At 51.9% G+C, this 14,924-nt stretch overlaps 43 non-coding genes across 43 annotated transcripts; 23 read left to right on the top strand and 20 right to left on the bottom strand.

The window, feature by feature from the left end:
- Positions 1–176: 176 nt before the first annotated feature.
- LOC140349634 (U1 spliceosomal RNA) lies at positions 177–342 on the top strand. The gene has a single exon (XR_011924559.1). It is a non-coding gene; the product is annotated as a U1 spliceosomal RNA (small nuclear RNA).
- A 165-nt stretch (positions 343–507) lies between these two features.
- On the top strand, positions 508–699 carry LOC140349719 (U2 spliceosomal RNA). The gene has a single exon (XR_011924639.1). It is a non-coding gene; the product is annotated as a U2 spliceosomal RNA (small nuclear RNA).
- Positions 700–1,114: 415 nt separating this feature from the next.
- On the bottom strand, positions 1,115–1,187 carry trnav-cac (transfer RNA valine (anticodon CAC)). Its single transcript has one exon. It is a non-coding gene; the product is annotated as a tRNA-Val (tRNA).
- An 81-nt stretch (positions 1,188–1,268) lies between these two features.
- Positions 1,269–1,340, bottom strand: trnad-guc (transfer RNA aspartic acid (anticodon GUC)). The gene has a single exon. It is a non-coding gene; the product is annotated as a tRNA-Asp (tRNA).
- A 202-nt stretch (positions 1,341–1,542) lies between these two features.
- trnav-aac (transfer RNA valine (anticodon AAC)) lies at positions 1,543–1,615 on the bottom strand. Its single transcript has one exon. It is a non-coding gene; the product is annotated as a tRNA-Val (tRNA).
- Positions 1,616–1,749: 134 nt separating this feature from the next.
- On the top strand, positions 1,750–1,863 carry LOC140349799 (U5 spliceosomal RNA). Its single transcript, XR_011924716.1, has one exon. It is a non-coding gene; the product is annotated as a U5 spliceosomal RNA (small nuclear RNA).
- A 287-nt stretch (positions 1,864–2,150) lies between these two features.
- Positions 2,151–2,316, top strand: LOC140349633 (U1 spliceosomal RNA). Its single transcript, XR_011924558.1, has one exon. It is a non-coding gene; the product is annotated as a U1 spliceosomal RNA (small nuclear RNA).
- A 165-nt stretch (positions 2,317–2,481) lies between these two features.
- Positions 2,482–2,673, top strand: LOC140349718 (U2 spliceosomal RNA). Its single transcript, XR_011924638.1, has one exon. It is a non-coding gene; the product is annotated as a U2 spliceosomal RNA (small nuclear RNA).
- Positions 2,674–3,086: 413 nt separating this feature from the next.
- trnav-cac (transfer RNA valine (anticodon CAC)) lies at positions 3,087–3,159 on the bottom strand. The gene has a single exon. It is a non-coding gene; the product is annotated as a tRNA-Val (tRNA).
- Positions 3,160–3,240: 81 nt separating this feature from the next.
- On the bottom strand, positions 3,241–3,312 carry trnad-guc (transfer RNA aspartic acid (anticodon GUC)). Its single transcript has one exon. It is a non-coding gene; the product is annotated as a tRNA-Asp (tRNA).
- A 202-nt stretch (positions 3,313–3,514) lies between these two features.
- On the bottom strand, positions 3,515–3,587 carry trnav-aac (transfer RNA valine (anticodon AAC)). The gene has a single exon. It is a non-coding gene; the product is annotated as a tRNA-Val (tRNA).
- A 134-nt stretch (positions 3,588–3,721) lies between these two features.
- LOC140349808 (U5 spliceosomal RNA) lies at positions 3,722–3,835 on the top strand. The gene has a single exon (XR_011924725.1). It is a non-coding gene; the product is annotated as a U5 spliceosomal RNA (small nuclear RNA).
- Positions 3,836–4,122: 287 nt separating this feature from the next.
- Positions 4,123–4,288, top strand: LOC140349632 (U1 spliceosomal RNA). The gene has a single exon (XR_011924557.1). It is a non-coding gene; the product is annotated as a U1 spliceosomal RNA (small nuclear RNA).
- Positions 4,289–4,453: 165 nt separating this feature from the next.
- Positions 4,454–4,645, top strand: LOC140349737 (U2 spliceosomal RNA). Its single transcript, XR_011924657.1, has one exon. It is a non-coding gene; the product is annotated as a U2 spliceosomal RNA (small nuclear RNA).
- A 414-nt stretch (positions 4,646–5,059) lies between these two features.
- trnav-cac (transfer RNA valine (anticodon CAC)) lies at positions 5,060–5,132 on the bottom strand. The gene has a single exon. It is a non-coding gene; the product is annotated as a tRNA-Val (tRNA).
- Positions 5,133–5,213: 81 nt separating this feature from the next.
- Positions 5,214–5,285, bottom strand: trnad-guc (transfer RNA aspartic acid (anticodon GUC)). The gene has a single exon. It is a non-coding gene; the product is annotated as a tRNA-Asp (tRNA).
- A 203-nt stretch (positions 5,286–5,488) lies between these two features.
- On the bottom strand, positions 5,489–5,561 carry trnav-aac (transfer RNA valine (anticodon AAC)). Its single transcript has one exon. It is a non-coding gene; the product is annotated as a tRNA-Val (tRNA).
- A 134-nt stretch (positions 5,562–5,695) lies between these two features.
- On the top strand, positions 5,696–5,809 carry LOC140349822 (U5 spliceosomal RNA). The gene has a single exon (XR_011924738.1). It is a non-coding gene; the product is annotated as a U5 spliceosomal RNA (small nuclear RNA).
- Positions 5,810–6,096: 287 nt separating this feature from the next.
- LOC140349650 (U1 spliceosomal RNA) lies at positions 6,097–6,262 on the top strand. Its single transcript, XR_011924574.1, has one exon. It is a non-coding gene; the product is annotated as a U1 spliceosomal RNA (small nuclear RNA).
- A 165-nt stretch (positions 6,263–6,427) lies between these two features.
- On the top strand, positions 6,428–6,619 carry LOC140349717 (U2 spliceosomal RNA). The gene has a single exon (XR_011924637.1). It is a non-coding gene; the product is annotated as a U2 spliceosomal RNA (small nuclear RNA).
- Positions 6,620–7,036: 417 nt separating this feature from the next.
- Positions 7,037–7,109, bottom strand: trnav-cac (transfer RNA valine (anticodon CAC)). The gene has a single exon. It is a non-coding gene; the product is annotated as a tRNA-Val (tRNA).
- An 81-nt stretch (positions 7,110–7,190) lies between these two features.
- On the bottom strand, positions 7,191–7,262 carry trnad-auc (transfer RNA aspartic acid (anticodon AUC)). Its single transcript has one exon. It is a non-coding gene; the product is annotated as a tRNA-Asp (tRNA).
- Positions 7,263–7,464: 202 nt separating this feature from the next.
- On the bottom strand, positions 7,465–7,537 carry trnav-aac (transfer RNA valine (anticodon AAC)). The gene has a single exon. It is a non-coding gene; the product is annotated as a tRNA-Val (tRNA).
- Positions 7,538–7,671: 134 nt separating this feature from the next.
- On the top strand, positions 7,672–7,785 carry LOC140349798 (U5 spliceosomal RNA). The gene has a single exon (XR_011924715.1). It is a non-coding gene; the product is annotated as a U5 spliceosomal RNA (small nuclear RNA).
- Positions 7,786–8,076: 291 nt separating this feature from the next.
- On the top strand, positions 8,077–8,242 carry LOC140349656 (U1 spliceosomal RNA). Its single transcript, XR_011924580.1, has one exon. It is a non-coding gene; the product is annotated as a U1 spliceosomal RNA (small nuclear RNA).
- Positions 8,243–8,407: 165 nt separating this feature from the next.
- On the top strand, positions 8,408–8,599 carry LOC140349730 (U2 spliceosomal RNA). The gene has a single exon (XR_011924650.1). It is a non-coding gene; the product is annotated as a U2 spliceosomal RNA (small nuclear RNA).
- A 416-nt stretch (positions 8,600–9,015) lies between these two features.
- On the bottom strand, positions 9,016–9,088 carry trnav-cac (transfer RNA valine (anticodon CAC)). The gene has a single exon. It is a non-coding gene; the product is annotated as a tRNA-Val (tRNA).
- Positions 9,089–9,169: 81 nt separating this feature from the next.
- trnad-guc (transfer RNA aspartic acid (anticodon GUC)) lies at positions 9,170–9,241 on the bottom strand. The gene has a single exon. It is a non-coding gene; the product is annotated as a tRNA-Asp (tRNA).
- Positions 9,242–9,445: 204 nt separating this feature from the next.
- trnav-aac (transfer RNA valine (anticodon AAC)) lies at positions 9,446–9,518 on the bottom strand. Its single transcript has one exon. It is a non-coding gene; the product is annotated as a tRNA-Val (tRNA).
- Positions 9,519–9,652: 134 nt separating this feature from the next.
- LOC140349797 (U5 spliceosomal RNA) lies at positions 9,653–9,766 on the top strand. The gene has a single exon (XR_011924714.1). It is a non-coding gene; the product is annotated as a U5 spliceosomal RNA (small nuclear RNA).
- Positions 9,767–10,053: 287 nt separating this feature from the next.
- Positions 10,054–10,219, top strand: LOC140349631 (U1 spliceosomal RNA). The gene has a single exon (XR_011924556.1). It is a non-coding gene; the product is annotated as a U1 spliceosomal RNA (small nuclear RNA).
- A 166-nt stretch (positions 10,220–10,385) lies between these two features.
- Positions 10,386–10,577, top strand: LOC140349716 (U2 spliceosomal RNA). Its single transcript, XR_011924636.1, has one exon. It is a non-coding gene; the product is annotated as a U2 spliceosomal RNA (small nuclear RNA).
- A 567-nt stretch (positions 10,578–11,144) lies between these two features.
- Positions 11,145–11,216, bottom strand: trnad-guc (transfer RNA aspartic acid (anticodon GUC)). The gene has a single exon. It is a non-coding gene; the product is annotated as a tRNA-Asp (tRNA).
- A 204-nt stretch (positions 11,217–11,420) lies between these two features.
- On the bottom strand, positions 11,421–11,493 carry trnaf-aaa (transfer RNA phenylalanine (anticodon AAA)). The gene has a single exon. It is a non-coding gene; the product is annotated as a tRNA-Phe (tRNA).
- Positions 11,494–11,627: 134 nt separating this feature from the next.
- On the top strand, positions 11,628–11,741 carry LOC140349795 (U5 spliceosomal RNA). Its single transcript, XR_011924713.1, has one exon. It is a non-coding gene; the product is annotated as a U5 spliceosomal RNA (small nuclear RNA).
- Positions 11,742–12,028: 287 nt separating this feature from the next.
- On the top strand, positions 12,029–12,194 carry LOC140349630 (U1 spliceosomal RNA). The gene has a single exon (XR_011924555.1). It is a non-coding gene; the product is annotated as a U1 spliceosomal RNA (small nuclear RNA).
- Positions 12,195–12,359: 165 nt separating this feature from the next.
- Positions 12,360–12,551, top strand: LOC140349729 (U2 spliceosomal RNA). The gene has a single exon (XR_011924649.1). It is a non-coding gene; the product is annotated as a U2 spliceosomal RNA (small nuclear RNA).
- Positions 12,552–12,968: 417 nt separating this feature from the next.
- On the bottom strand, positions 12,969–13,041 carry trnav-cac (transfer RNA valine (anticodon CAC)). Its single transcript has one exon. It is a non-coding gene; the product is annotated as a tRNA-Val (tRNA).
- Positions 13,042–13,122: 81 nt separating this feature from the next.
- Positions 13,123–13,194, bottom strand: trnad-guc (transfer RNA aspartic acid (anticodon GUC)). Its single transcript has one exon. It is a non-coding gene; the product is annotated as a tRNA-Asp (tRNA).
- Positions 13,195–13,396: 202 nt separating this feature from the next.
- trnav-aac (transfer RNA valine (anticodon AAC)) lies at positions 13,397–13,469 on the bottom strand. Its single transcript has one exon. It is a non-coding gene; the product is annotated as a tRNA-Val (tRNA).
- Positions 13,470–13,603: 134 nt separating this feature from the next.
- Positions 13,604–13,717, top strand: LOC140349821 (U5 spliceosomal RNA). The gene has a single exon (XR_011924737.1). It is a non-coding gene; the product is annotated as a U5 spliceosomal RNA (small nuclear RNA).
- A 287-nt stretch (positions 13,718–14,004) lies between these two features.
- LOC140349629 (U1 spliceosomal RNA) lies at positions 14,005–14,170 on the top strand. The gene has a single exon (XR_011924554.1). It is a non-coding gene; the product is annotated as a U1 spliceosomal RNA (small nuclear RNA).
- Positions 14,171–14,336: 166 nt separating this feature from the next.
- LOC140349742 (U2 spliceosomal RNA) lies at positions 14,337–14,528 on the top strand. The gene has a single exon (XR_011924662.1). It is a non-coding gene; the product is annotated as a U2 spliceosomal RNA (small nuclear RNA).
- Positions 14,529–14,924: the final 396 nt, after the last annotated feature.

Raw genomic sequence — 14,924 nt, 5'->3', positions numbered from 1 at the left:
AGAACTTTAAAAGTAAAAAAGAGTGCTTAGAACGCACAGACTTGCGTGTGTATCGCTGCCGTTTAACCTGGGGCTCAATCGTCGGGTGGAAGCTGGTCCATGCAAATGGCCGGAAGGACCATGCTGCCACATTGCCTCTTCCAGGGCCTGGGCCTTGGCTCGGAGCGGAGCAACTCATACTTACCTGGCAGGGGCGACACCATGATCAGGAAGGTGGTTCACCCAGGGCGAGGCTCGTCCATTGCACAAACAGGATGTGCTGACCCCTGTGAATTCCCCAAATGTGGGAATCTCAACTGCATAATTTCTGGTAGTGGGGGACTGCGTTCGCGCTCTCCCCTCTTGTTTTTTGTCAGAGGAAAAAAAAAAAAACCCAAAGGGTCGTTTCCATGTACGCCGCTCGCGCTCCGGCCCCTCCGCCGGGCGCTTTGCGCGGGCGCCGCTTTGGACCGTTGACGGGAGGGTCAGCGTGGGGAGAGCTCACTGCTCCCCGAACCCATTGTGGGCATCGCTTCTCGGCCTTTTGGCTAAGATCAAGTGTAGTATCTGTTCTTATCAGTTTAATATCTGATACGTCCCCTACCCGGGGACCGTATATTAAATTGATTTTTGGACCAGGGAGATGGAATTTGGGGCTTGCTCCGTCCACTCCACGCATCGGCTCGGTATTGCAGTACCTCCGAGAACGGTGCACCTCCTCTCTCAGGTTAAAAAAAGTCATTCAGTTTGTTTTCGCCGTCACGTTACATGCAAATGTGCCATCATACCCTCATGTTAAACGCTTCCTTGCCGTTTGTCTGCTCCGGAAGTGGACAAAAATTCTCGGAGACGTTTTGAGTGGAAGGGCTGGATATTTCAAATCTCCCGCCAAAAGCCCTGACTGGAGAAGAGGGGGAGGGAAGGTGAAGTATCTGTTCCTAAACCCAACCCCCTTGGGAGGTAGCCCATTCCACGTAAACCCTTGTGCAAAATAGGCCACCTTTGGAATTTGAGTGGCCCCTTTGTGGAGTACAGTACATGTGACTAGTTGTTTTTTTTTTTTTTGGGGGGGGGGTCAAACGCAACACCGACTTTCAAACCCATCCTCGACAAGTAAAGTCTTCGCATGAGGGCGTGCTTCTGCCCGGTTTCGAGCCGGGGACCTTTTGCGTGTGAGGCAAACGTGATAACCGCTACACTACAGAAGCGATAGTGTAGCGCAGGTACGTTGGTGGGACAAGTCCTCAGCGTCAGTGCAAAGCTTTCATGCTGGGTAAAACGCACTTTCTCTCCCCGTCTGGGAATCGAACCCAGGTCTTCCGCGTGACAAGCGGAGATACTGTCCACTATACTAACGAGGACATATGGGGCTGCAGGGGGGCCCCTTTTTTTTTTTTTTTTTTTTGGGGCGTGTGTGTCGGTGTCTTTTTCCCCCGATCTCTGTGATGAAAAGTTTGAAGGACTACGCCGACAATTCCTCCGCTCCTCCCTCTTTTCTAGGAATAAACCATCGAGTTTGGAATGAACCGTGTTAAAGATTGAAGCAAACATAAAAGGAGGCTTTGTTTCTGCCCGGTTTCGAGCCGAGGACCTTTCGCGCGTTAGGCGAACGTGATAACCGCTACACTACAGAAACGACGTGCGAGCCTGTCGCGTCCCTTTTGCCGCGCGACCGCCGATGCAAATGAGCGCGTGAACAGAAGTACACTGCCCGTGATGAAGCCCCGTGTGCCCTCAAGTACTGGACGCCGTGTGGCGCTGCAACGTGGCACTCTTGTTTCTCTTCAGAGCGTATAAATCTTTCGCCTTTTACTAAAGATTTCCGTGGAGAGGGACAACAAGAGATCTTTCCAATTTTTTGATGCCCTGCTTCAATGCGGGGCTTTTCTACCTATGTCTAAAGCAAGCAAGCGGTCATCCTCCAAGAGCAAAGGTTGTGTCTTGTCGGCCTTTAAACATGCCCTTGCGTACCCTCCGTTTGGCATCCCGTGTTCAAGAACTTTAAAAGTAAAAAAGAGTGCTTAGAACGCACAGACTTGCGTGTGTATCGCTGCCGTTTAACCTGGGGCTCAATCGTCGGGTGGAAGCTGGTCCATGCAAATGGCCGGAAGGACCGTGCTGCCACATTGCCTCTTCCAGGGCCTGGGCCTTGGCTCGGAGCGGAGCAACTCATACTTACCTGGCAGGGGCGACACCATGATCAGGAAGGTGGTTCACCCAGGGCGAGGCTCGTCCATTGCACAAACAGGATGTGCTGACCCCTGTGAATTCCCCAAATGTGGGAATCTCAACTGCATAATTTCTGGTAGTGGGGGACTGCGTTCGCGCTCTCCCCTCTTGTTTTTTGTCAGAGGAAAAAAAAAAAAACCCAAAGGGTCGTTTCCATGTACGCCGCTCGCGCTCCGGCCCCTCCGCCGGGCGCTTTGCGCGGGCGCCGCTTTGGACCGTTGACGGGAGGGTCAGCGTGGGGAGAGCTCACTGCTCCCCGAACCCATTGTGGGCATCGCTTCTCGGCCTTTTGGCTAAGATCAAGTGTAGTATCTGTTCTTATCAGTTTAATATCTGATACGTCCCCTACCCGGGGACCGTATATTAAATTGATTTTTGGACCAGGGAGATGGAATTTGGGGCTTGCTCCGTCCACTCCACGCATCGGCTCGGTATTGCAGTACCTCCGAGAACGGTGCACCTCCTCTCTCAGGTTAAAAAAAGTCATTCAGTTTGTTTTCGCCGTCACGTTACATGCAAATGTGCCATCATACCCTCATGTTAAACGCTTCCTTGCCGTTTGTCTGCTCCGGAAGTGGACAAATATTCTCGGAGACGTTTTGAGTGGAAGGGCTGGATATTACAAATCTCCCGCCAAAAGCCCTGACTGGAGAAGAGGGGGAGGGAAGGTGAAGTATCTGTTCCTAAACCCAACCCCCTTGGGAGGTAGCCCATTCCACGTAAACCCTTGTGCAAAATAGGCCACCTTTGGAATTTGAGTGGCCCCTTTGTGGAGTACAGTACATGTGACTAGTTGTTTTTTTTTTTTTTGGGGGGGGTCAAACGCAACACCGACTTTCAAACCCATCCTCGACAAGTAAAGTCTTCGCATGAGGGCGTGCTTCTGCCCGGTTTCGAGCCGGGGACCTTTTGCGTGTGAGGCAAACGTGATAACCGCTACACTACAGAAGCGATAGTGTAGCGCAGGTACGTTGGTGGGACAAGTCCTCAGCGTCAGTGCAACGCTTTCGTGCTGGGTAAAACGCACTTTCTCTCCCCGTCTGGGAATCGAACCCAGGTCTTCCGCGTGACAAGCGGAGATACTGTCCACTATACTAACGAGGACATATGGGGCTGCAGGGGGGCCCCTTTTTTTTTTTTTTTTTTTTGGGGCGTGTGTGTCGGTGTCTTTTTCCCCCGATCTCTGTGATGAAAAGTTTGAAGGACTACGCCGACAATTCCTCCGCTCCTCCCTCTTTTCTAGGAATAAACCATCGAGTTTGGAATGAACCGTGTTAAAGATTGAAGCAAACATAAAAGGAGGCTTTGTTTCTGCCCGGTTTCGAGCCGAGGACCTTTCGCGCGTTAGGCGAACGTGATAACCGCTACACTACAGAAACGACGTGCGAGCCTGTCGCGTCCCTTTTGCCGCGCGACCGCCGATGCAAATGAGCGCGTGAACAGAAGTACACTGCCCGTGATGAAGCCCCGTGTGCCCTCAAGTACTGGACGCCGTGTGGCGCTGCAACGTGGCACTCTTGTTTCTCTTCAGAGCGTATAAATCTTTCGCCTTTTACTAAAGATTTCCGTGGAGAGGGACAACAAGAGATCTTTCCAATTTTTTGATGCCCTGCTTGAATGCGGGGCTTTTCTACCTATGTCTAAAGCAAGCAAGCGGTCATCCTCCAAGAGCAAAGGTTGTGTCTTGTCGGCCTTTAAACATGCCCTTGCGTACCCTCCGTTTGGCATCCCGTGTTCAAGAACTTTAAAAGTAAAAAAGAGTGCTTAGAACGCACAGACTTGCGTGTGTATCGCTGCCGTTTAACCTGGGGCTCAATCGTCGGGTGGAAGCTGGTCCATGCAAATGGCCGGAAGGACCATGCTGCCACATTGCCTCTTCCAGGGCCTGGGCCTTGGCTCGGAGCGGAGCAACTCATACTTACCTGGCAGGGGCGACACCATGATCAGGAAGGTGGTTCACCCAGGGCGAGGCTCGTCCATTGCACAAACAGGATGTGCTGACCCCTGTGAATTCCCCAAATGTGGGAATCTCAACTGCATAATTTCTGGTAGTGGGGGACTGCGTTCGCGCTCTCCCCTCTTGTTTTTTGTCAGAGGAAAAAAAAAAAAACCCAAAGGGTCGTTTCCATGTACGCCGCTCGCGCTCCGGCCCCTCCGCCGGGCGCTTTGCGCGGGCGCCGCTTTGGACCGTTGACGGGAGGGTCAGCGTGGGGAGAGCTCACTGCTCCCCGAACCCATTGTGGGCATCGCTTCTCGGCCTTTTGGCTAAGATCAAGTGTAGTATCTGTTCTTATCAGTTTAATATCTGATACGTCCCCTACCCGGGGACCGTATATTAAATTGATTTTTGGACCAGGGAGATGGAATTTAGGGCTTGCTCCGTCCACTCCACGCATCGGCTCGGTATTGCAGTACCTCCGAGAACGGTGCACCTCCTCTCTCAGGTTAAAAAAAAGTCATTCAGTTTGTTTTCGCCGTCACGTTACATGCAAATGTGCCATCATACCCTCATGTTAAACGCTTCCTTGCCGTTTGTCTGCTCCGGAAGTGGACAAAAATTCTCGGAGACGTTTTGAGTGGAAGGGCTGGATATTTCAAATCTCCCGCCAAAAGCCCTGACTGGAGAAGAGGGGGAGGGAAGGTGAAGTATCTGTTCCTAAACCCAACCCCCTTGGGAGGTAGCCCATTCCACGTAAACCCTTGTGCAAAATAGGCCACCTTTGGAATTTGAGTGGCCCCTTTGTGGAGTACAGTACATGTGACTAGTTGTTTTGTTTTTTTTTGGGGGGGGTCAAACGCAACACCGACTTTCAAACCCATCCTCGACAAGTAAAGTCTTCGCATGAGGGCGTGCTTCTGCCCGGTTTCGAGCCGGGGACCTTTTGCGTGTGAGGCAAACGTGATAACCGCTACACTACAGAAGCGATAGTGTAGCGCAGGTACGTTGGTGGGACAAGTCCTCAGCGTCAGTGCAACGCTTTCGTGCTGGGTAAAACGCACTTTCTCTCCCCGTCTGGGAATCGAACCCAGGTCTTCCGCGTGACAAGCGGAGATACTGTCCACTATACTAACGAGGACATATGGGGCTGCAGGGGGGCCCCTTTTTTTTTTTTTTTTTTTTTGGGGCGTGTGTGTCGGTGTCTTTTTCCCCCGATCTCTGTGATGAAAAGTTTGAAGGACTACGCCGACAATTCCTCCGCTCCTCCCTCTTTTCTAGGAATAAACCATCGAGTTTGGAATGAACCGTGTTAAAGATTAAAGCAAACATAAAAGGAGGCTTTGTTTCTGCCCGGTTTCGAGCCGAGGACCTTTCGCGCGTTAGGCGAACGTGATAACCGCTACACTACAGAAACGACGTGCGAGCCTGTCGTGTCCCTTTTGCCGCGCGACCGCCGATGCAAATGAGCGCGTGAACAGAAGTACACTGCCCGTGATGAAGCCCCGTGTGCCCTCAAGTACTGGACGCCGTGTGGCGCTGCAACGTGGCACTCTTGTTTCTCTTCAGAGCGTATAAATCTTTCGCCTTTTACTAAAAATTTCCGTGGAGAGGGACAACAAGAGATATTTCCAATTTTTTGATGCCCTGCTTCAATGCGGGGCTTTTCTACCTATGTCTAAAGCAAGCAAGCGGTCATCCTCCAAGAGCAAAGGTTGTGTCTTGTCGGCCTTTAAACATGCCCTTGCGTACCCTCCGTTTGGCATCCCGTGTTCAAGAACTTTAAAAGTAAAAAAGAGTGCTTAGAACGCACAGACTTGCGTGTGTATCGCTGCCGTTTAACCTGGGGCTCAATCGTCGGGTGGAAGCTGGTCCATGCAAATGGCCGGAAGGACCATGCTGCCACATTGCCTCTTCCAGGGCCTGGGCCTTGGCTCGGAGCGGAGCAACTCATACTTACCTGGCAGGGGCGACACCATGATCAGGAAGGTGGTTCACCCAGGGCGAGGCTCGTCCATTGCACAAACAGGATGTGCTGACCCCTGTGAATTCCCCAAATGTGGGAATCTTAACTGCATAATTTCTGGTAGTGGGGGACTGCGTTCGCGCTCTCCCCTCTTGTTTTTTGTCAGAGGAAAAAAAAAAAAACCCAAAGGGTCGTTTCCATGTACGCCGCCCGCGCTCCGGCCCCTCCGCCGGGCGCTTTGCGCGGGCGCCGCTTTGGACCGTTGACGGGAGGGTCAGCGTGGGGAGAGCTCACTGCTCCCCGAACCCATTGTGGGCATCGCTTCTCGGCCTTTTGGCTAAGATCAAGTGTAGTATCTGTTCTTATCAGTTTAATATCTGATACGTCCCCTACCCGGGGACCGTATATTAAATTGATTTTTGGACCAGGGAGATGGAATTTGGGGCTTGCTCCGTCCACTCCACGCATCGGCTCGGTATTGCAGTACCTCCGAGAACGGTGCACCTCCTCTCTCAGGTTAAAAAAAGTCATTCAGTTTGTTTTCGCCGTCACGTTACATGCAAATGTGCCATCATACCCTCATGTTAAACGCTTCCTTGCCGTTTGTCTGCTCCGGAAGTGGACAAAAATTCTCGGAGACGTTTTGAGTGGAAGGGCTGGATATTTCAAATCTCCCGCCAAAAGCCCTGACTGGAGAAGAGGGGGAGGGAAGGTGAAGTATCTGTTCCTAAACCCAACCCCCTTGGGAGGTAGCCCATTCCACGTAAACCCTTGTGCAAAATAGGCCACCTTTGGAATTTGAGTGGCCCCTTTGTGGAGTACAGTACATGTGACTAGTTGTTTTGTTTTTTTTTGGGGGGGGGGGGTCAAACGCAACACCGACTTTCAAACCCATCCTCGACAAGTAAAGTCTTCGCATGAGGGCGTGCTTCTGCCCGGTTTCGAGCCGGGGACCTTTTGCGTGTGAGGCAAACGTGATAACCGCTACACTACAGAAGCGATAGTGTAGCGCAGGTACGTTGGTGGGACAAGTCCTCAGCGTCAGTGCAACGCTTTCGTGCTGGGTAAAACGCACTTTCTCTCCCCGTCTGGGAATCGAACCCAGGTCTTCCGCGTGATAAGCGGAGATACTGTCCACTATACTAACGAGGACATATGGGGCTGCAGGGGGGCCCCTTTTTTTTTTTTTTTTTTTTGGGGCGTGTGTGTCGGTGTCTTTTTCCCCCGATCTCTGTTATGAAAAGTTTGAAGGACTACGCCGACAATTCCTCCGCTCCTCCCTCTTTTCTAGGAATAAACCATCGAGTTTGGAATGAACCGTGTTAAAGATTGAAGCAAACATAAAAGGAGGCTTTGTTTCTGCCCGGTTTCGAGCCGAGGACCTTTCGCGCGTTAGGCGAACGTGATAACCGCTACACTACAGAAACGACGTGCGAGCCTGTCGCGTCCCTTTTGCCGCGCGACCGCCGATGCAAATGAGCGCGTGAACAGAAGTACACTGCCCGTGATGAAGCCCCGTGTGCCCTCAAGTACTGGACGCCGTGTGGCGCTGCAACGTGGCACTCTTGTTTCTCTTCAGAGCGTATAAATCTTTCGCCTTTTACTAAAGATTTCCGTGGAGAGGGACAACAAGAGATCTTTCCAATTTTTTGATGCCCTGCTTCAATGCGGGGCTTTTCTACCTATGTCTAAAGCAAGCAAGCAAGCGGTCATCCTCCAAGAGCAAAGGTTGTGTCTTGTCGGCCTTTAAACATGCCCTTGCGTACCCTCCGTTTGGCATCCCGTGTTCAAGAACTTTAAAAGTAAAAAAGAGTGCTTAGAACGCACAGACTTGCGTGTGTATCGCTGCCGTTTAACCTGGGGCTCAATCGTCGGGTGGAAGCTGGTCCATGCAAATGGCCGGAAGGACCATGCTGCCACATTGCCTCTTCCAGGGCCTGGGCCTTGGCTCGGAGCGGAGCAACTCATACTTACCTGGCAGGGACGACACCATGATCAGGAAGGTGGTTCACCCAGGGCGAGGCTCGTCCATTGCACAAACAGGATGTGCTGACCCCTGTGAATTCCCCAAATGTGGGAATCTCAACTGCATAATTTCTGGTAGTGGGGGACTGCGTTCGCGCTCTCCCCTCTTGTTTTTTGTCAGAGGAAAAAAAAAAAAACCCAAAGGGTCGTTTCCATGTACGCCGCTCGCGCTCCGGCCCCTCCGCCGGGCGCTTTGCGCGGGCGCCGCTTTGGACCGTTGACGGGAGGGTCAGCGTGGGGAGAGCTCACTGCTCCCCGAACCCATTGTGGGCATCGCTTCTCGGCCTTTTGGCTAAGATCAAGTGTAGTATCTGTTCTTATCAGTTTAATATCTGATACGTCCCCTACACGGGGACCGTATATTAAATTGATTTTTGGACCAGGGAGATGGAATTTGGGGCTTGCTCCGTCCACTCCACGCATCGGCTCGGTATTGCAGTACCTCCGAGAACGGTGCACCTCCTCTCTCAGGTTAAAAAAAGTCATTCAGTTTGTTTTCGCCGTCACGTTACATGCAAATGTGCCATCATACCCTCATGTTAAACGCTTCCTTGCCGTTTGTCTGCTCCGGAAGTGGACAAAAATTCTCGGAGACGTTTTGAGTGGAAGGGCTGGATATTTCAAATCTCCCGCCAAAAGCCCTGACTGGAGAAGAGGGGGAGGGAAGGTGAAGTATCTGTTCCTAAACCCAACCCCCTTGGGAGGTAGCCCATTCCACGTAAACCCTTGTGCAAAATAGGCCACCTTTGGAATTTGAGTGGCCCCTTTGTGGAGTACAGTACATGTGACTAGTTGTTTTTTTTTTTTTTTGGGGGGGGGGTCAAACGCAACACCGACTTTCAAACCCATCCTCGACAAGTAAAGTCTTCGCATGAGGGCGTGCTTCTGCCCGGTTTCGAGCCGGGGACCTTTTGCGTGTGAGGCAAACGTGATAACCGCTACACTACAGAAGCGATAGTGTAGCGCAGGTACGTTGGTGGGACAAGTCCTCAGCGTCAGTGCAACGCTTTCGTGCTGGGTAAAACGCACTTTCTCTCCCCGTCTGGGAATCGAACCCAGGTCTTCCGCGTGACAAGCGGAGATACTGTCCACTATACTAACGAGGACATATGGGGCTGCAGGGGGGGCCCCTTTTTTTTTTTTTTTTTTTTTGGGGCGTGTGTGTCGGTGTCTTTTTCCCCCGATCTCTGTGATGAAAAGTTTGAAGGACTACGCCGACAATTCCTCCGCTCCTCCCTCTTTTCTAGGAATAAACCATCGAGTTTGGAATGAACCGTGTTAAAGATTGAAGCAAACATAAAAGGAGGCTTTGTTTCTGCCCGGTTTCGAGCCGAGGACCTTTCGCGCGTTAGGCGAACGTGATAACCGCTACACTACAGAAACGACGTGCGAGCCTGTCGCGTCCCTTTTGCCGCGCGACCGCCGATGCAAATGAGCGCGTGAACAGAAGTACACTGCCCGTGATGAAGCCCCGTGTGCCCTCAAGTACTGGACGCCGTGTGGCGCTGCAACGTGGCACTCTTGTTTCTCTTCAGAGCGTATAAATCTTTCGCCTTTTACTAAAGATTTCCGTGGAGAGGGACAACAAGAGATCTTTCCAATTTTTTGATGCCCTGCTTCAATGCGGGGCTTTTCTACCTATGTCTAAAGCAAGCAAGCGGTCATCCTCCAAGAGCAAAGGTTGTGTCTTGTCGGCCTTTAAACATGCCCTTGCGTACCCTCCGTTTGGCATCCCGTGTTCAAGAACTTTAAAAGTAAAAAAGAGTGCTTAGAACGCACAGACTTGCGTGTGTATCGCTGCCGTTTAACCTGGGGCTCAATCGTCGGGTGGAAGCTGGTCCATGCAAATGGCCGGAAGGACCGTGCTGCCACATTGCCTCTTCCAGGGCCTGGGCCTTGGCTCGGAGCGGAGCAACTCATACTTACCTGGCAGGGGCGACACCATGATCAGGAAGGTGGTTCACCCAGGGCGAGGCTCGTCCATTGCACAAACAGGATGTGCTGACCCCTGTGAATTCCCCAAATGTGGGAATCTCAACTGCATAATTTCTGGTAGTGGGGGACTGCGTTCGCGCTCTCCCCTCTTGTTTTTTGTCAGAGGAAAAAAAAAAAAAACCCAAAGGGTCGTTTCCATGTACGCCGCTCGCGCTCCGGCCCCTCCGCCGGGCGCTTTGCGCGGGCGCCGCTTTGGACCGTTGACGGGAGGGTCAGCGTGGGGAGAGCTCACTGCTCCCCGAACCCATTGTGGGCATCGCTTCTCGGCCTTTTGGCTAAGATCAAGTGTAGTATCTGTTCTTATCAGTTTAATATCTGATACGTCCCCTACCCGGGGACCGTATATTAAATTGATTTTTGGACCAGGGAGATGGAATTTGGGGCTTGCTCCGTCCACTCCACGCATCGGCTCGGTATTGCAGTACCTCCGAGAACGGTGCACCTCCTCTCTCAGGTTAAAAAAAGTCATTCAGTTTGTTTTCGCCGTCACGTTACATGCAAATGTGCCATCATACCCTCATGTTAAACGCTTCCTTGCCGTTTGTCTGCTCCGGAAGTGGACAAAAATTCTCGGAGACGTTTTGAGTGGAAGGGCTGGATATTTCAAATCTCCCGCCAAAAGCCCTGACTGGAGAAGAGGGGGAGGGAAGGTGAAGTATCTGTTCCTAAACCCAACCCCCTTGGGAGGTAGCCCATTCCACGTAAACCCTTGTGCAAAATAGGCCACCTTTGGAATTTGAGTGGCCCCTTTGTGGAGTACAGTACATGTGACTAGTTGTTTTGTTTTTTTTTGGGGGGGGTCAAACGCAACACCGACTTTCAAACCCATCCTCGACAAGTAAAGTCTTCGCATGAGGGCGTGCTTCTGCCCGGTTTCGAGCCGGAGACCTTTTGCTTGTGAGGCAAACGTGATAACCGCTACACTACAGAAGCGATAGTGTAGCGCAGGTACGTTGGTGGGACAAGTCCTCAGCGTCAGTGCAACGCTTTCGTGCTGGGTAAAACGCACTTTCTCTCCCCGTCTGGGAATCGAACCCAGGTCTTCCGCGTGACAAGCGGAGATACTGTCCACTATACTAACGAGGACATATGGGGCTGCAGGGGGGCCCCTTTTTTTTTTGTTTTTTTTTTTGGGGCGTGTGTGTCGGTGTCTTTTTCCCCCGATCTCTGTGATGAAAAGTTTGAAGGACTACGCCGACAATTCCTCCGCTCCTCCCTCTTTTCTAGGAATAAACCATCGAGTTTGGAATGAACCGTGTTAAAGATTGAAGCAAACATAAAAGGAGGCTTTGTTTCTGCCCGGTTTCGAGCCGAGGACCTTTCGCGCTTTAGGCGAACGTGATAACCGCTACACTACAGAAACGACGTGCGAGCCTGTCGCGTCCCTTTTGCCGCGCGACCGCCGATGCAAATGAGCGCGTGAACAGAAGTACACTGCCCGTGATGAAGCCCCGTGTGCCCTCAAGTACTGGACGCCGTGTGGCGCTGCAACGTGGCACTCTTGTTTCTCTTCAGAGCGTATAAATCTTTCGCCTTTTACTAAAGATTTCCGTGGAGAGGGACAACAAGAGATCTTTCCAATTTTTTGATGCCCTGCTTCAATGCGGGGCTTTTCTACCTATGTCTAAAGCAAGCAAGCGGTCATCCTCCAAGAGCAAAGGTTGTGTCTTGTCGGCCTTTAAACATGCCCTTGCGTACCCTCCGTTTGGCATCCCGTGTTCAAGAACTTTAAAAGTAAAAAAGAGTGCTTAGAACGCACAGACTTGCGTGTGTATCGCTGCCGTTTAACCTGGGGCTCAATCGTCGGGTGGAAGCTGGTCCATGCAAATGGCCGGAAGGACCGTGCTGCCACATTGCCTCTTCCAGGGCCTGGGCCTTGGCTCGGAGCGGAGCAACTCATACTTACCTGGCAGGGGCGACACCATGATCAGGAAGGTGGTTCACCCAGGGCGAGGCTCGTCCATTGCACAAACAGGATGTGCTGACCCCTGTGAATTCCCCAAATGTGGGAATCTCAACTGCATAATTTCTGGTAGTGGGGGACTGCGTTCGCGCTCTCCCCTCTTGTTTTTTGTCAGAGGAAAAAAAAAAAAACCCAAAGGGTCGTTTCCATGTACGCCGCTCGCGCTCCGGCCCCTCCGCCGGGCGCTTTGCGCGGGCGCCGCTTTGGACCGTTGACGGGAGGGTCAGCGTGGGGAGAGCTCACTGCTCCCCGAACCCATTGTGGGCATCGCTTCTCGGCCTTTTGGCTAAGATCAAGTGTAGTATCTGTTCTTATCAGTTTAATATCTGATACGTCCCCTACCCGGGGACCGTATATTAAATTGATTTTTGGACCACGGAGATGGAATTTGGGGCTTGCTCCGTCCACTCCACGCATCGGCTCGGTATTGCAGTACCTCCGAGAACGGTGCACCTCCTCTCTCAGGTTAAAAAAAGTCATTCAGTTTGTTTTCGCCGTCACGTTACATGCAAATGTGCCATCATACCCTCATGTTAAACGCTTCCTTGCCGTTTGTCTGCTCCGGAAGTGGACAAAAATTCTCGGAGACGTTTTGAGTGGAAGGGCTGGATATTTCAAATCTCCTGCCAAAAGCCCTGACTGGAGAAGAGGGGGAGGGAAGGTGAAGTATCTGTTCCTAAACCCAACCCCCTTGGGAGGTAGCCCATTCCACGTAAACCCTTGTGCAAAATAGGCCACCTTTGGAATTTGAGTGGCCCCTTTGTGGAGTACAGTACATGTGACTAGTTGTTTTTTTTTTTTTTTGGGGGGGGGGGTCAAACGCAACACCGACTTTCAAACCCATCCTCGACAAGTAAAGTCTTCGCATGAGGGCGTGCTTCTGCCCGGTTTCGAGCCGGGGACCTTTTGCGTGTGAGGCAAACGTGATAACCGCTACACTACAGAAGCGATAGTGTAGCGCAGGTACGTTGGTGGGACAAGTCCTCAGCGTCAGTGCAACGCTTTCGTGCTGGGTAAAACGCACTTTCTCTCCCCGTCTGGGAATCGAACCCAGGTCTTCCGCGTGACAAGCGGAGATACTGTCCACTATACTAACGAGGACATATGGGGCTGCAGGGGGCCCCTTTTTTTTTTTTTTTTTTTTTGGGGCGTGTGTGTCGGTGTCTTTTTCCCCCGATCTCTGTGATGAAAAGTTTGAAGGACTACGCCGACAATTCCTCCGCTCCTCCCTCTTTTCTAGGAATAAACCATCGAGTTTGGAATGAACCGTGTTAAAGATTGAAGCAAACATAAAAGGAGGCTTTGTTTCTGCCCGGTTTCGAGCCGAGGACCTTTCGCGCGTTAGGCGAACGTGATAACCGCTACACTACAGAAACGACGTGCGAGCCTGTCGCGTCCCTTTTGCCGCGCGACCGCCGATGCAAATGAGCGCGTGAACAGAAGTACACTGCCCGTGATGAAGCCCCGTGTGCCCTCAAGTACTGGACGCCGTGTGGCGCTGCAACGTGGCACTCTTGTTTCTCTTCAGAGCGTATAAATCTTTCGCCTTTTACTAAAGATTTCTGTGGAGAGGGACAACAAGAGATCTTTCCAATTTTTTGATGCCCTGCTTCAATGCGGGGCTTTTCTACCTATGTCTAAAGCAAGCAAGCGGTCATCCTCCAAGAGCAAAGGTTGTGTCTTGTCGGCCTTTAAACATGCCCTTGCGTACCCTCCGTTTGGCATCCCGTGTTCAAGAACTTTAAAAGTAAAAAAGAGTGCTTAGAACGCACAGACTTGCGTGTGTATCGCTGCCGTTTAACCTGGGGCTCAATCGTCGGGTGGAAGCTGGTCCATGCAAATGGCCGGAAGGACCGTGCTGCCACATTGCCTCTTCCAGGGCCTGGGCCTTGGCTCGGAGCGGAGCAACTCATACTTACCTGGCAGGGGCGACACCATGATCAGGAAGGTGGTTCACCCAGGGCGAGGCTCGTCCATTGCACAAACAGGATGTGCTGACCCCTGTGAATTCCCCAAATGTGGGAATCTCAACTGCATAATTTCTGGTAGTGGGGGACTGCGTTCGCGCTCTCCCCTCTTGTTTTTTGTCAGAGGAAAAAAAAAAAAAACCCAAAGGGTCGTTTCCATGTACGCCGCTCGCGCTCCGGCCCCTCCGCCGGGCGCTTTGCGCGGGCGCCGCTTTGGACCGTTGACGGGAGGGTCAGCGTGGGGAGAGCTCACTGCTCCCCGAACCCATTGTGGGCATCGCTTCTCGGCCTTTTGGCTAAGATCAAGTGTAGTATCTGTTCTTATCAGTTTAATATCTGATACGTCCCCTACCCGGGGACCGTATATTAAATTGATTTTTGGACCAGGGAGATGGAATTTGGGGGTTGCTCCGTCCACTCCACGCATCGGCTCGGTATTGCAGTACCTCCGAGAACGGTGCACCTCCTCTCTCAGGTTAAAAAAAGTCATTCAGTTTGTTTTCGCCGTCACGTTACATGCAAATGTGCCATCATACCCTCATGTTAAACGCTTCCTTGCCGTTTGTCTGCTCCGGAAGTGGACAAAAATTCTCGGAGACGTTTTGAGTGGAAGGGCTGGATATTTCAAATCTCCCGCCAAAAGCCCTGACTGGAGAAGAGGGGGAGGGAAGGTGAAGTATCTGTTCCTAAACCCAACCCCCTTGGGAGGTAGCCCATTCCACGTAAACCCTTGTGCAAAATAGGCCACCTTTGGAATTTGAGTGGCCCCTTTGTGGAGTACAGTACATGTGACTAGTTGTTTTGTTTTTTTTTGGGGGGGGGGGGTCAAGCGCAACACCGACTTTCAAACCCATCCTCGACAAG

The sequence above is a fragment of the Eucyclogobius newberryi genome, unplaced genomic scaffold (assembly GCF_026437365.1).
Source record: "Eucyclogobius newberryi isolate DKJ021-1_F unplaced genomic scaffold, fEucNew1.0.hap1 SCAF_7, whole genome shotgun sequence".
NCBI classification, from domain to species: Eukaryota; Metazoa; Chordata; class Actinopteri; order Gobiiformes; family Gobiidae; genus Eucyclogobius; species Eucyclogobius newberryi.
The sequence above is the reverse complement of the archived record's forward strand: the minus strand, read 5'-3'. Positions and strand labels throughout refer to the sequence as shown.